Source organism: Gavialis gangeticus, unplaced genomic scaffold, assembly GCF_001723915.1.
Source record: "Gavialis gangeticus isolate Ggan-Ray unplaced genomic scaffold, GavGan_comp1, whole genome shotgun sequence".
NCBI lineage: Eukaryota > Metazoa > Chordata > Crocodylia > Gavialidae > Gavialis > Gavialis gangeticus.
The window spans coordinates 3835991-3846998 of record NW_017729009.1 but is presented as its reverse complement, the minus strand read 5'-3'; the positions used below and the strand labels follow the sequence as shown (position 1 = coordinate 3846998).

The window sequence follows — 11008 nt, the reverse complement described above, 5'->3', positions numbered from 1 at the left end:
GATTCAGTTATCTTTTATTAGACCAAATGGTCTATTATTATTAGTTGGTCTAATAAGGGATAATTGCATCTACTCAAAGAACCTTGTCTTCCTATGTCCTTAGACCAAAAAGTAACTACAACCAAAAACCCAGGTATCCAGTGAAGGCTCTGGACATCTCACCTTCTAGTTAGGAAGGGACTGGAACAAATCCATCCCCCTGCTAGGTTAGGGCACAATTCCCTCAACATAGGACACCCAAGAGTAAGCTCATGATAAATATGAACTTGACCTGATTTAGTGACTTCTGGCCAACAGAACTAGTGTCACAGATCCCAGAACCTGGCATCTTCAGATACCCTTGCCCAGGGTTGTCTTTGCCATGCTCCATCTAGGCAAAGGCTGGGCATTTTACAGAGAAGAAAAAGGCCAGGAAGAAGCTAATGGCCTAACTGTCAGGGGTGCAGAGAAACCTCAGAAACTTACTCATGGACACCCGAACCCAGACCTCCCCCATCCCACCACTGACCCAAGTACAGAACTACACCACCTCAGATAAAACCCAATTCAAGTCTTCACCCATCCCTGGGTCTGGCCTGGCCAGAGGCTTAGGATCTCACTTTAACTAGGTTTTTATGCTGCAGCCAGCACTGCCATCCACTTCTCTATGAGAACTTGTCTCCATGGGTGCTTTCTATGCTCTTGTCACATTAATAGTCCCATCCCCTTCAACCAAAAGCCTGTGGAAATAATAAAAACAAGGAAAAGGCCTCACTTGGCTATGAAAGCAGTTCAACAACTCACTGCCCCAGGCATTTCTATAATTTCATAGTGCCAGACTGTGCCCACAGCAAGGACTGTATTGGCAGCTAGCCAGGTCCCAGAGTCAATGGCAGCCTTTGCAGTCCTCCAGGTGATGACAGAGCCCATGAAAATGCAAGGTTTAAGCTTGACCCAGGCAACGCAGCAACCAATTTCTCTGTCCTAGACGGAAGTGTGTGGATTTCTGTTCCTGGCTGTGGAACAAATCTCCTACTCCCAGTCATCCCCTGCGGTAGCAGAGAAGCAGATTCAATTTTCTGTGCTGTTTCCACAGAGCTGAGATCTCCATGTGGTTCAAATAGCTTTCCCAGAACCACTGGCAGGGCACAATGGGCAGAGGCCACAACTGAGGAACAGTTTTCAGCCTGTCATGCCTCCCTATGGCAGAGACAGCAAGCAGTGAAAAGAGCACACTGGGAATGCAGAGAGGAAGTGACTCAGCCCCAGTGTTACGCAAAGCCAAACTGGTGCTCTCTACCTGCTTGAGCCATGATGAGGAGTCCAGAGGGATGACGCATCCAGCCACCTCATACCCCTTATAGCCACAGGCTAAACCAGGCGTTAAATGTTTCCTGGGCGAGGAAGGAGAGGGCCACAGAGAAGAAACAGGAGTTCTAGGTCTGAGCAAGTTAGAACCATCCTGGTCAGACTGGAGTTGCTGCCTAGGCATTTCCATCCTGAAAAGAGACCAGCTCAACAAGGGGAGGAATCTTCAGGCTTCAACATCCCTGGTGAAACTCCAAACCCAGGAGGCAAAAATCCATACAAGCTCCCCTGGGGGAAGGGCCTACCAAGGATTGAACTAGTAGTGGCCACTAAGAATTGCTCTCAGAAACATATAGCACTTAGAGAGAAAAGTGGCACCAAAAGTCATACAGAAATGTTATTACCTGCCCAGAGAATGGGCTAGAGATTCTCAGTGCACAGCACCCTCCACATTTCAGGCAAAGGGATTTAATGCCATGTTCTCTATTTGCTCCTTTTGCTATGCAGACTAGAGCAGAGGTTTTCAGCCTTTTTGGATCAGCGTACCCCCGGCAGCTGATGTGGAGCAGCGTACCCCCAGCAGACTGATGTGCGGGGGGTGGGGGGGGCAAGGGCGGGCGCACACAGCTGAATACAGAGCTGCAGCAACCCTCAGGTACAGGCTTCCCCCGCCCCCTGCATCTGGCCGGGTTGGCAGCGCCCCCCCCACTGCCTGTGCCTTCAGATGGTACATGGCGGCACTCCATCCCTACCTGCATACCCCCAGTTGACAACCCCTGGCCTAGAGGAAAGGAAGTGGCTTTGCTGCCTCAGTTTCCCTCCCATCTGAACAAAGGATTCTACCACCACCTAACTGGCATGAAGTCCAAGGAAAGCTGTGGCTCCAAAGCTCCAGACCACTCCAAACAGGGCACTCCAGGTTTGCTGCACTGCCATTTCTACATGCGATGGATCTAAAATGAGGTCAGTGCAGAGCCGGGCAGCATCCAACACTCCCCCCGCAAAAAGGAAGATGCTTTCTGTAAGCCTGAGGCCAAGACCTTGCACGGCAAGGGCCAGCTCTCAGGAATAAGCAGCAAGTCTGGAGCAGGTTTCAGAATAGACACAGCACAGTGCTGCTTCCAGAAAGTGCCCTTGTAACTAGGTTGCTGTCAGGAGGCAGCAGGGTAAGGAAGGACGGAAACAACCGGCAGAAAGACCCCCCCCTGTGCCCAAGGGCAGGCGAGCATGCTCCTAGAAAGGCCAGCCACAGAGGAGCAGGAGTGGGCCCAACAGGCACCACAGGGACCCTAGGGCCTCCTTTGCCCCAGTAAAGCACAGAGAAACAGAAAGCACAGGCAGCCAAGCACAGCTAGTCATTAAAGCTTCTGTGTCGAAAGCTTTACTTACCACAGGCAATTGACTTCCTTCTACCTACGCAAACTCCAGGGTGGGGTGGACAGGGAGAGTGGCAGCAAGACAATAGCTGAGCACGCCAAGGTGAGCCATGACACACACTCCAACCCAGGACCCACTTGCTACTGATGACGAGGTGCCCTTCTGCCAGCCTGGCAATACCCAGTGGAAAGCATAGTGAGAGAAGAGAACTGAGAACAGGCATGTGCCACTAGCCACAAACACAGCATCTAGGACAGAGCCTACCACATCCAATTGAGCCAAGTAATACAGTGGCTTAAAAAAACCAACCAAACAAACAAAAAGTTTAGGGGCCCAAATATTTCCCCCCCCCCCCACTTGTTTTTCAGAGGCAAACACACAGTGCAAATTACTGCTGTGCAGGGGAGTTTGCTGAGAAACACTGAAGGAACAGCACAAACCAGTGGTGAGGACTGGCCTGGGCCTCAGACAACCCAGATTCTACTGCTGCTCTCGTGCCAGCCTGCCATACCCCTGCTGCCTGTGCCTCTGCTTCCCCTCCCTCCCTTTGCCCATGTGCAATATGCAGACCACAAGCTCTGTGGGACTGTGAACATCTCTTACATGCGTCTGCTCCACGCTCATCACAAAAGGGTCTGATATCAATGACTGCCTCTGGGTGCTACCACAGCCCCATACTAGGCTCTGGTTTGCATCTTCCACATGTGCATTGTATTTGCTCACTCACACCCCCTATTGTGGAAGGATTTTTAGGGGCATTTCAACATTAGCCCAATTGGACCTATCCAAGCTGGCTTCCCTGTCTTGAAAACAAGGGGTCACTTACACAAGCTCCAGCAGGCTCCATCCACATAGGAGGCTCAGCGTAAGCACCCAGGAGCACATGAATGGGCATGGCAGGAAGCCATCCCAGTCCAGGGCAGATCCAACAGAGCTACTGCACCAACTCACAAGAGTGACTTCATTCATTCCTGGGTTAATCCAGATTCCTCAGGGCAGCTCTGGCTTAGAGACTCAGGAGGGAAGGCAGCTGTGAGCACAGCACTGGAGTGTGGTCAGGCCAGCACTAGAGCAGCAGATGGAAAAGGCAGAGCATTCATTTCTTTCCCTTCCCACCCTTCCACCAAGGAAAAAAAAATCAGCCCCATGCATGTCTCAAATGCAGTTGCTCCATGCAACTAAGCCACAGCAGGCTGGCCAGCTCAGCCACATGAGGACCCCAAGTTTCCAGCTGTGCAAAGCAATCAAGAATGGAAAACAAGGGGTGGTTTTGCTAGATGAAGTGTACAGGCCTTTAACAGCAGCTGCTTGCTACTGAGGCTGCCTGCACTTTAGATCCATGGGGAAGAGGCAAGCAGTATACACAGAGATGGTCCCTCACACAGACAGCTCCTGTCTTATGGAAAGCTTTCAGTACTAATTGCAACTGGCTGCAGAGCATTGACTAGTAAAATGGAGCTGAGCCTAGTGACAAGGTTCAGTTAAACCCAACCAGCACCACTTCTGATAGCACAGAGTTCATTCCTGCAGCCCTTTGTCCCTGGAATAACTACAGGGTCCCCCCATCAAGTTTACATCGCCCTTCCTCAGCAACTCAAAGCTGTGCAGGGAAGGGTTACAGTCCATCTTGTTTGCAATGGTAGAGCAGACACTGAAGGGCAGGTATGAGGCCCCTAGCCTCTGTGCAGTGCCCCACACACACATACAACTGTGCTGTGACGCCCAAGTGTTAATAACAGCCATAATGAGACAGCTGCTCTCCTCTTACATTACAAGATCCCCAGGAGAAGGAGCTGTGCTTTCTGCATAGACAATTAACCCGTCCTCACTGGAAGATACCAGTTATGTTGCCAGCACTGTAAGAGTTAATCCTGTTGCCTCAGTTCAACCCCACCAGGCTACAGAAGCAGGAGAGGAGTTGGAGCCTGGAGCTCACTGAAGGCTGTAAGCATATAACAGTTTCCAGGGCTCCTTGGTTGTGCACTGGTACCGCTGATGAGCTCTAATGAGAGCACTTTACTGTGCCTGCAGCTGCAGAAGGTGAGCGAGGGCACCCAGCACTGGTTGTGTGGGTAGAAAGCATCATTCAGGGCCGTTTCTCTCCAGACACACTCAAGGGGCCTTTCCCACCAGAACCCCTACACCTGGTTAAAACAAACCCTTCCGGGAGACTCCTGCACAGCACAATAGAGAGAACTCCCCCATCAATAGGATTTAAACCAGCCCAGGGAATCCACAGCAGAAATCCCCTTTCAGCTGAATTCCTCAGGATGCTTTAGGCTTCCTCCTGCTGAGTGCCACTGGCTTAATGCTCAGAGCACTCAAGGATTTCCCCTTTGGGGAAGAGTCTAGCCTATTTCAGAGACCCCTCCGCCCAGTCTCCAGGATGGGCTGAGGAGGGGGAAGGGCATTGGTACAAAGGGCTTATGTGCAAAATGCAGAGGAATCTGCTTAGGCCCTGCAGATAGCGTCAGACCTGCCCTCCTCACTCAGACTGTGGAGGCCTCAACCCCACAAAGCAGCACCAGCATGAGAATCTTCTGACAAAGAAACAGCCAAGCATCATGGAGGCCAGTCAGATGCACTGCCTGCGCCTTGCCTCGGGAGGCTGCCCAGGAGCTGACAGCTGTCTCCCCTCCCCCACACCGAATCCAATGCCATGGGAAGAGATGAAGGGCAGCTTCACATGAACAGCAGAGTCACCCACTTGTGTCCCCTCTAGTCTTCCAACCAACCTCCCGCAGTGGGGAGCGGAGCTGCCATGCGCTGCCCTTAGCTCTGCATTCTCAGGTCAGCCCTTAACATGGTATTTGCTCCCCTCAGATCGCCGCAGCCTCACACTGGCAAGTGAAAACTGGGACAACTGGGGCAGAGGCTGAGAAAGGAGCAGCCTGAGGGGGCCAGCTCAATTCCCTCCTTGGCCAGCACAGCCTACCTAGTGCGCAGCCAAACAGCTGCCACATGCACATGCAACCAGACAGACCCGCAGCCCTCACTCAGCAGCTGCAGCTCATGCACTTTCCTCTCTCGAAGCACGGCAGCAGCAAGAGTGCCCTGTCTTTTGACTCCTGTATGCTTTAAAACTAAATGATTTCAAAGCATGAAATGCATGATTTCAAAGCAGTGAAAGTTGAGTGACTTGGCTAAAGTCACAGCCAAAACATAGCCAGGAGTTAGGGCAGGGGTAAGCAATTACTTGGGCCCAAGGGCCACATAGGGAGTTTTGACCAGCTGTTGAGCTGGGTCAGCACCCACCCTAACAACACACCAAAACGCCCTATGAAGACAGACTCCCTATGGGGCTTTGGGAGTGGGACAGGTATGATCCACTACCTGCACACCCTGCCCTGTGGGGGGAAGGAGTGGAGAGGTGGAGGGTATGGAAAACATGCACTTGTGGAAGGGGGGGAGGGGGCACATGCAGCAGAGCTCACTTAGTCAGTGACTGCCCCTGCAGTGCTCCCATATGGGGCATCCCATGTTGTGTTCTTGCCCACACCTGCCAGCCCCAGCCAGCACGCAGCTTTTGGCAGGACTGTTCCCAGTGACTGCAGCCAGCCAGGTTCACACTGTCACTGGAGGTGAAGTGAGCATAGCAGCACTGGGATGGCTGCAGCCGCACCAGGAATAGCATGCAGCTTCTGGTGAGGCTGACCAGGGCCCGGGGGAGGGGGTGGGGGGCTGCTCCTCTTGCACCCAGCTGCAACTGCTGCTCCTGCTGCACTGCTCCTGGTGGGTGGAAGAGCTTCAGCTGGGCAACTCCTGCCCAAACGCAAAAGCTCTGACTCTAGCTCCCAGCTGCCTTCCACCAGCTCTACCCACCCACAGGTGGCTGTTCATCCTGCTGGGCAGGTGGAGTGGAAGGCAGCTGGGAGGAGCAGGAGAAGCAGCTGCAGCTAGAGGCGAGGGGAGCAGAACACCCCGACTGGATCCAGGCCCCAGCCAGCACACAGCTTCCAATGGGGCTGCAGCAGACTGGGTACTGCTGTGCTGCCCTCACCTCCGGCAATGGCTCCTCCTCTGCCCCTACTGCATCCCTCTGGGCAGGTGGGCGGTGGAAAGCTTCAGCCAGGTGGCCCCTACTGAAGGAAAGGGGAGCTTCTGGCCAGCTGCAGCCACACTGGGAACAGCCCCACCGGGCCCAGGCCAGCAGGTGCCAGTGGGAGCATGGCACAGGCTACCCCATCAGGAGTGATTGGGGCTTAGGCCCAGGTGGAACACTGCAGGGTCAGCTGCAGGCCAGATGCAGTCAGTTGGCAGGCCAAATCTGGCCTGCAGGCCATACTTTGCCCACCCCGGCATTAGGGCCTTTGTCTTCCCATCCAAGGTCTAGGGCTCAGACAAGGACAAATACTGCTGTTCTTATAAAGAAGTAGTCAAGTCCACCATGGAATTCTACAGTAGGTGTATGCTTCAGCCAAAAAACTGGCAACTATTTCCATAAAGGCAACTGGTTTCCCCATCTATGAAATCCAACATTTTACCAACTGCTGCACAGCCAGCCTGTCAGGGCCCAGTCACCCAACAATGAAATGAGACAACAGGAGCACATTTGGGCAGGGGCAGGCAGGTTTCATTTCTTATTTCCCACCAGGTCACCCAAGAAAAAGGCACAGCAATGCAGAACAGAACCAGGAATGACTACACAGGCCCCATTTGCAGAAGTTTGCAAAAATCATGTTTGCACCCCAGGGTTTCGATTCGTGAGGTGTTCAACGCACTCCTTATTTCTTTGGCTCCATGCATGCACGCTGAACTGCAGTTGCCCAATGACAACGAGAAACTACAAATCAGTCCCAGAGGAGGACTGCTTATGGACAGGATTCAGAAGAGCTGGTTTAGACTAGACTATGACAGAGATGGAAATCTTTCTGTAGGACCCTGGTCATAGGATCACAGGAAAGTAGGGCTGGAAGGGACCTCAGGGGTCATCTAGTCCAGCCTCCTGCTCAAGGTAGGATCATCCCAGATTTAAACACACAATAATTATGGGGAACCCACCAGGCTGGAGCAGATAGTTTCATAGTTTGTAGGGTCGGAAGGGACCTGAGAAGATCATCAAGTCTGACTCCCTGCCTTGGCAGGAAAAAGTACTGCGGTCAAATGACCCCAGCAAGGTGTTTAAGACAAAGCTAGACAAAGACCCCCAGGGTAGGAGCCAGCACCACTTTGCTTAGAAGTTGGTTCCAGATCCTAGCCGTCCTGACAGTGAAGTAGCGCCTCCTGATGTCTATGGTTAGCCTTCCTGACTGCATCCCCACACTGCCGGCCCACGTTCATCTTGGCATCAATAATGACTCCAAGATCTTTTTCTGCCTCTGCACCGATGAGAAGGGAGTTCCCCAGCCTGTATGTATCCTGCTGGTTCTTCCTCCCCAGGTGCAATACCTTGCACTTGTCAGTGTTGATGATCAGAACAAACCCACAACAGAGTCCGCATGCAAACAAGTCACATGGAAGTAATGGTAAACGAAAAACTGGAACTCGACTTCAGTTTCCTCCATCTTTTCAAAGGGAAGAGATGCTTACTTGGCTCAAGGCAGTGTTAGTGTTCAGCGCCCTCAAATCCCTTTACAGACATGAGACACCACAGAAAGGCAAGGTGCCATTTACCCTTACGTAGCAGAGACCGAGGAACAGGTTGTAATAGAGTCGGTCCTCCACTCCCCTCCCTAGTACCTAATTAGAGGTTTGGAAGCACAGTCTGTTGACACTGTCACCCCCTTCACAGGCTGTCATGATCCACTCCCAGCAGGCAACATGCTCCTTTGCCTTCCTGAGAAGGGGTCCTAATCAGCCATGCTCCCCCAGAGACAGGCAGCTCCTAGGAGCCAAGCTGAAGGGAGGCTTTTATCTCCTTTGGAGTTTCCTAAGCACAGCAGGATGCGAGAAGCTGCCTGTCAAGGAATCCTGGAGGCCTGATCTGATAACATCAGTGATACATTGCACAGGCTGGGAGTCAAAGACACTGGCTGAGCTGTCAGCTCCAAGGGGGGTGGGGAAGCGGGAGAGACCCAGGAGGAAAATGAACCTCCCTTCCTCCACTCCCTCACCACATACACAGGTCAGTAGCACTCTGCTGACCCTGTATTTCGACTCCTTTTCATCCAACATGAGCAGAAAAAAAAAAAACAAAAAAAAAACCCTGCACAGCTCCCCACAGCAAATTCCCAAGGGAAATCAGCAGCAGGTCACCCCTAAACAGAGGCTCCATTTGCTGTACCCCCTTTCTCTCCACCAGCCAAAGCAAAACCCTGTCAGGGCTAGACAGTGCAGAGCTGAAGCTGTTCTATGCTTGTGGTCCCTGCAAAACAGCTCCTCGAGAAAGACCTTGGCTTAGCACCCAACAGGCTTGGTCCTGTAATGGCAACTCCCTGCTTAATATGCATCAGTGTTTAATCTAAGCGAACTTTGGGTCCCCCACTTAGACAGTTCTCCTACAGATTAGAGCTCTCCCCACCCCCCCATTTATCCACAGGAAACTAGACACCTTGCCTTTGAGCACATCTGCAATTGCAATACTTGCTCATGATGGGCCACTTGGATCAGGACAGATGCAACTCACTCCTGTTTCTCCTATTTAAATCCAGGTCCCTGGTATAATCTATTAGTCTCTGGGTTTTGGCTGCATCGGTGTGCATTTGGTATCCAGAGCTGTCCAGCCCCAACAACATGTAGACGCTGGCCCTTTAAAAATGCACAATACATAAGCCAAGCGAGAAACCCTCAGCAAGACTGCAAACAGCCACGCAGCATGGAAGCTATTTCTGCAGCATGCAGTCAGGTTTTCCTCCTCCCTTTGCAGGGAGCACAGCAGGCCTTGTGTCAGCCAAATTTACAGTCACAAAAGTGAGGCCATAACATGTCAAGTATGAGACAGGGCCAGGAAGTTTAGAGCTGGTCTCGGAGACTTCCGTCCAGTCTCACATGCAGAGAGCAAATACTGCCCATCAGAAGTCACAAGGTTCCCGACTCACAGGCAACAAGTGACCAGCAAAGCAGGGAGGCAGACCAACACCTCATTGCACCTCCTTCCCCAACAATCTTGAACCATCATCCTATGGGTCAAAACCCAAAACCAAGCCAATGTAACCAGCTACTGAGTAAAGACAGGGTATTGGAGCACCAGTATATCCCTGTAAGAGGTTAGAAGTGACAGTCCGCAGCGAGCTGTATACACCTTTACAGCTCCCTCTACCAGAAACAGGTTACAAACCTGGGTTTCAGTGACCGCTTCACTATAGTACTTGGAATCTACGAGGTTATGTATGGCACAGGAGTAAATTGGGGTTCCTCCCATCTCCAATCTGGCTCCCACTTCATTTACCTCAGTTGCTCTACAGCAGGGGCGGGCAATTATTTCGGGCAGAGGGCTGCTTAATGAGTTTTGGCAAGGCATCAAGGGCCTCATGACAGGCAGCCAGAGGCAGATAAATATTAGTTTTCTAAATTTTTTTTAGGGGCCCCGCCAGCTGGATAGAATGGCCTGGCCCGGAGGGCCACATCCAGCCTGTGGGCCGCATTTTGCCCACCGCTGCTCTACAGCATTCTTTTTGCCTTTTATGACTGGTTACAGGGGAGTGAAAATGATTGTACCTTCATTGGTACATCTCATTGTGAAATTAAGACTGCCCAGAGCTGAGAAAGTCAGATCCACAACTAAGCTTGCTTAAGGTCTGAAGGAATCCAAGCTGGAGCCCCATGTCCCAGACTTTCTGCCAAAGGACAGAGACCAAGGGTCCTGGCTTCCTGTCTACATCTTGTCACCCAGCCCCAGCCCTCAACCCAGTAGTAGATTGCACTTGCAGCTTCCCCGTTTCAGGGCACTCATTAGGGATGGAGTGAAAGAGGGAGTCCTTTGTGCCAGTGACAAGGAAGGGAGAGTGCTCAGGAATAAGAAAATTTAGCCAGAATCCCAGCTGGGGCAGGAGACACTTAGGGAGCAGAATTTAATTCTCACAGCTGTTGGCTTGTCATCCATGTACTGATCTTGTGAGGTACTCAGGCTCTCCCAAGAGGTGTTCCCATCCCACAGAGCTCAGTAGAAGCTGAAGGGGCCAAGCACTAAGAATGCTTTGTCCAGATGCGCAGATAAGAACTGATCCCAGCAGTACACTTCCCCAAATCACTGTCAACTCCACTGACACAAGGGCCAAGCTGGTAACTGAAATTATTTACTTGCGGGCCCTATCTCCAGCACTTCTGGTTGGTTACTTCTGATCAAGCTGAAGTGAAATCTTTTATTCTGTTTCAACCTTTTTTTTCTTCTTCTTTCAGTAAAGTCAGTTTCAAAACCAACTGTTTCATTTCAACATTTCATCTCCCTCCCCCCCCCCCCCCCCCC

General features: G+C 51.8%; 1 protein-coding gene across 1 annotated transcript in view; it reads right to left on the bottom strand.

The window, feature by feature from the left end:
• SRC (SRC proto-oncogene, non-receptor tyrosine kinase) overlaps window positions 1-11008 on the bottom strand; it is an 86686-nt gene that overhangs the window by 70038 nt on the left and 5640 nt on the right. The gene's annotated exons all lie outside the window — the stretch shown is intronic.